This window comes from Mytilus californianus, unplaced genomic scaffold (assembly GCF_021869535.1).
Source record: "Mytilus californianus isolate M0D057914Y unplaced genomic scaffold, xbMytCali1.0.p SCAF_5, whole genome shotgun sequence".
In the NCBI taxonomy this organism is placed as follows: Eukaryota; Metazoa; Mollusca; class Bivalvia; order Mytilida; family Mytilidae; genus Mytilus; species Mytilus californianus.
The window spans coordinates 105131560-105137142 of NW_026262701.1; positions in this window are offsets into that span (position 1 = coordinate 105131560).

The following is a 5583-nucleotide window of genomic DNA, read 5'->3' on the forward strand; positions in this document are numbered from 1 at the left end:
AATACCATCGTAGTGGCATGTTGAAGGGGAAGTGCTTATTATACTTGGAGCATCTGAGTTTAGTAATTGTTTTCGGTGCATTTCATGTTGTTCAAAGAGTAAAGCTTTATTTTATATATTTGTGAATGAATATTTGTCTTTAATTTCAATGGTTTTTGTGTCATTTACTTGGCCGTCTTCCTTCGATTTACGTTTTCTGCAAACTTGCCAAAAATATATCGACGACCAGCTATGTTGCAATCATACAATCATATAAATATAAATAGATCCATTTAAATGTCTCTCAAACTAATTATATCTTCCTCCAGCATTGCCAAAAAGTCAAAATAAATATTGTCTCAATTTTACTGAGCAATATACTAAAAAGAACCATTCAAACTTTCTGTACTTTAACAGTTATCTATTTCTTGGGATATTTGCTTTCATCAGTAAGCTTCTCTTTTGGTTTCAATGAATTTTAAATCTCTCCAAAGGATAGGGTCTCGTGGCGTTAGGCAGATTATCAAAATTAGAAATAGAAACCATCCACAGATGAATGTTCCTTGAGATACATTTAAATTCCTTACAATTCAAGAAAGATATTAACCTCTTGAAGTCCAAATGTCTGCCCTTTTCCAACAATAACTATTCTTCCAGTAGCAGTCCAATTTTCATGCCCTCCATCGCGGCTGACACAATTTAAAGTCCCTACTTATTTGGTGTACAAATAATTTTGACCTCGTCCTGATTATACATGAAATATTTGATACTGGAGTTTAGTAAGTAACAATCAATAAGTGTTCGAATACACTGTCCGAATTTAGATAAACAAGTATTCGAAGATATACAAAATGTTGTGTTTGTTACACATTTCATCCATATTTTTTTAACTTGACTACCTAACAATTTGTGTATTCACAAGAATGGTTATATTAAACAAGTTACTAAAAGTGGAGTTCTAATATGTTTTTAAAATTTGATATGATAATTGATAAACAACAAATCGTACTAATTGCATAAGGAGACACTTTAGTTTTATTTGACATGACAATCATATTTCCGATTGTAATTAATTCCACATTACAAGTACAAAATTATTTTCTATCGATTTCTTTATTTGATTTCTGTTATTAAACCTTTACGGTCGTGAAAATGTAATCGCGATAATAGGAACGATTATATTCTTTGGTTTCCAAGAGAGGATAAGGTTACTAACTCTTGTCACGCAATGGATCAAATTAGTTTCTTCCAAGATTAAGTTGACAAATAGTTTTTTTCTGCAATTACATATGAGATAAAATTAGTCTGGTTTAGAGAAAAAATGTTCCTTCTTACAGAGTGAACATTTTTCACTTCTTTCGATATATGTAAAATAGGGAGATGTGGTATGATTGCCAAAAAGACAACTATCCAACAGAGTCCAAATGAAGCGGAATTAAGCAACGAGCGATATACTCGTTATCTCAGTTAAATTCCAGTTTCATTGAATATTTTATCCTGCAATCAGCCAACTATTGTACAAATAACAGGTACACAAACAAATGTTGCTTTATATGTACTTATAGAAATAAAGTCTCCTGTTATCCAGCTTCCATTTTGAGCAAGCGGTAATGTGAATATTTCTTTTTTCTTAACAGTTCATTTTAGTTCAATTCAATTCAATATTTTATTGGAAAGAGCACAATAGAGGCGTGATCCAAACATAGATATAGTTGACTATTACATCTACAACAAAATTTTGGGGTCCTCTTTGTGGTCCGCGTTTAAACTATGTCGAATTCTTTGAAAAATAAAAAAAACCCCAACTTTTTTTGATTTTAAATAACTGAAGCTTCAAGTGCCGGATGTAAATGGAAGGATAAAACAACATATGTACATTTTCGGAAATATAAAATTTATTTGTACTCGCTACGAAACAGGAGAAAAGCTCGGCGCGACTAGCTTTACGTTCTTTTTCTAAAGCCCATACAAATGCATTTCACATTTTCCAACAATGTACATATATTGTATATATATTTTCATAACTAAGATATTTTTACAACACGGATACTGATATCATAAGTTGGTCAAATTTTTCACTAAGTTTCACCAAAACTATTGGATAATGTAGAAGCATGCCTCATCTTGCAGGAATTTTAGAAAAAAATAATAGTGGTATTTCGCAACCTGCCATTCATTGTAATAAATTAAAAATACAAACACCTATATACCAATTGTCCTTCAAAATCTTTTAATTTTGGCTTAGTTTACTAATGGATGAAGGTTATAAATATATTGTTGTTATAAATCGGTCTTGCATTTTATATAGATTAATATCGTTCCTCTTATTTACATTTTAAAACACACTGACTAAATTGTTTCTTTTATTTTTTCCATATTAAAATTCTGTACACAAATTTACCTTGAACATTGCAAAAGATCGTATCTTCAAGCACTGTTCGTGTTTTTTTTTCTTTATGAAACAAATTTTGCCACTCTTTCTGAACTACTAGATTCCCTCTGCATTTTGACATTGCAAAGTCTATGATCAGATACTGGCACAGGCTTCTGCATCAGGCACGAGGATCACATACCAGGTTTGTGCATCTGCTCATAATATCAAAACCAAATTATCTATTTTACATTCATGTATACCATGTGAGTCTATCTCCCACCTTGCCATGCAGCACCGTCCCTTGGTGGCTTTTGCAGTTAAGTTAAATATCCAATACATTGCCAATTTATTTTAGGAACTTTTTCAGGTTGGGGTGTACCTGAGAAGGAGGGAAACACTGTTGAACGTATATTTATATATATCTATATATGTGTGTAGTTCATGATGTTCAAACTGCTTTTTCTTTTCTTTGTATGTATACTAGACTATTGTTGTTTCATTTTGTTATTGTCTTATTAATGTCTTATATTGTACTATGCTCCTTGTGAGCCCATTTAATGGAAATAAAACATCTTCTTCTTCTTCTATAACGTACTCTGTGTAGTACGGCATTATTTCTAAAGCAGCAAATTAACTACGTTCGGCGTGCTTTCAAGAAACTAGAAGAACTATTTGATACGTCATTATTATGTATTGTTATTTTAATTTTGTACTGTGACCTGTTTTTGTGATTTCAAATCAAACTATAAAGTGGTTTTTTTTCAGAACTAATTTTGAGTGTTAGTTCTCCATCAACACACCTTTGCATATAAGCACGAAGTCAACTTTATGGAACACTATACATACTTAGTAAGTACCTCCAATATAAACTGTACAATACTTACCCGACAATATATAAATAACTAATAGCTGAGAGGGTGATAGAGCAGATTGTTACCCCGAGAAAACATTGTCAACTGAGGCGAAGCCAAGGTTGACAATGTCTTTTCGAGGGGGTAACAATCTGCTCTATCACCCTCTCATATATGTGTTATTTAATTTATTATACTGAAAGTTCTGTTATTACTGTCTATTAAATTCAAAGTAATAAACTATGTCGTCTTGTACATAACAATCATCCGTATTTATTGAAGCGCACACTTGAGCAAGCGTCTCCGTGAAGGGTAATAGAGTAAATTGTCTCCCTCGTATTAACCAAACAAAATCTTGCGTTTTGACGTGAAGTATAATAAAAATATTTATCATTCAATTTAAAAATCCAGTAGTTGATAAAAGCTATTCTCTTTGCGTTGAAATTCATCAAATACACATGTTCATGCAGTGATACTCTATTAAGTTGTACAAGTGAATGAAAAAAAAAACACACTTTATTAAGTTCGTGCATCCGAAGCGCTTTTCTGGATTTAACTTCATCATGAACGCTCAAACCCAAGCATTTGAAAGTCAAGGATGTATTAGACCTAAAACACCTGAAGAGCTATATAACCAAAAGGGACTAATAGAATAGCCAAATTCATCTCGGGTCAACTTTGCCTGAAGGTATTGGAACTTTAGTTTCTTGACAATTTCTGAATTTGCCAACGGAGAATTTAAGAAAAGTTGATTAAAAATTATTTCAGTACCAAAATAACGTTTTATTTATTTCGTGCGTCCGAAGCACTTTTCTGATTTTATCTTCATCAGAAAAAATGTACAAAGTGTAATTAACTCATTTCATCTTTTCATATGTTTTAACCGAATAAAATATGTTCAACCTTAAGGTAAAAGATGACAGTGAAGAGTTTGTTAAATCAAAATGTCCAACAATCATGATGATACGAATTAGTGTATTTCCCTTGCTAATGTTTTATATACAAGATCACATAAAAAAAAATTATGGTTAACGCAGGTACTTTGGAAGGATTAGCAGACAGTACTAAGATATAGGTTTACTAGCGGTATTTATTTAATTAAATAGAATAAAATAATAAAAGGAAATATATTTAATGTTTATGTCCCCCTTCCTTGTATATAGTTATACAAAACCTTAAAATTGTCAAACCTAATGAGGCAAAAGAGAGGCGAAAGATACCAAAGGGACATTCAAACTCATAAGTCGAAAATAAACTGACAACGCCATGACAAAGGTAGAATTAAAATGTTTACAACAAATCGTTTCATCTTTATAACTTAAAACTTCCGTTTATGATATTTCAGTCATCATGTATAGTCCGAGATAACTCTGAAGTCTTTTGGTACCAGGAAGTCCTCAAAAGGCCACCAGAACTCAGAGCAAACTCGAACTTAGCAGCCATGTCTTAAAACAATGTAGCTGTATAAAAATAAAACTTGTATGGAAAATGCTTATGTTCAATACAATGTAATACGTGACTTTCAGACACCAAGCTAGGTTACTTGATCTAAGAACAAGCAAAAATGCAAAAAAATCCGCTCCAACCGGTGCTTGGGGTCGTCTTAGATTTGCAGCGAGATGAGAGATTTTTTCCGTGTTGAAGGCCTCACTGTGACTTTGAGATGAAGAACAGCAATAAAAGCGCTATTCTTTTGCTTTTTGTGTGTTTTTTCCTGTGCATGTACTGATTTTGTGTCACGGATAGATACCCGATATCCTTTGCTTTACTGTTAATGAAAATTATTACCGTAACTTACAATACATCAAATACTTAATTAAAAAAAATTCTATTTTGTTCATATTCGTAAAAATTAAATTGATAATTCATCATTTACCTTTGACAATAAAACAATGTTCCTCGTTCAGCGATGATATTCCTTTACATGTGTCTTCTTCGGTTTTCAAAACTTATTTCAATTATTGATTATATCTTAAGATACATATATGAGTATTTTTACCTTCGGTGAATTGAAAAAAAATACGAGAATTTTATTATCCGAATCATTATCGTTATAAATAAATAATTTTTAATAACAATAAACTTCTTAAATAAAGTACCCAAGAGAGTGTTTTGGCATGCAAATGTTGGAAGAACTTTCAAGTATTTATTAAGTGTTTGAAATGATTTTACACCTAAAGCTGAAGGTACACGATATGGCAAAAAATCACCACTTGATTTATTTTGTAGAAAATACTGTATAGTAAACATCGTGCGGTATCATATAACAAGATAATGGACCTCATTCTAAGGTCACCTCACATTCAACATCTACTGACAATACTGAATTGGTAGATTGATTGTTGTTTTCTTACCATCTAGAGGTTAATATCATGCATA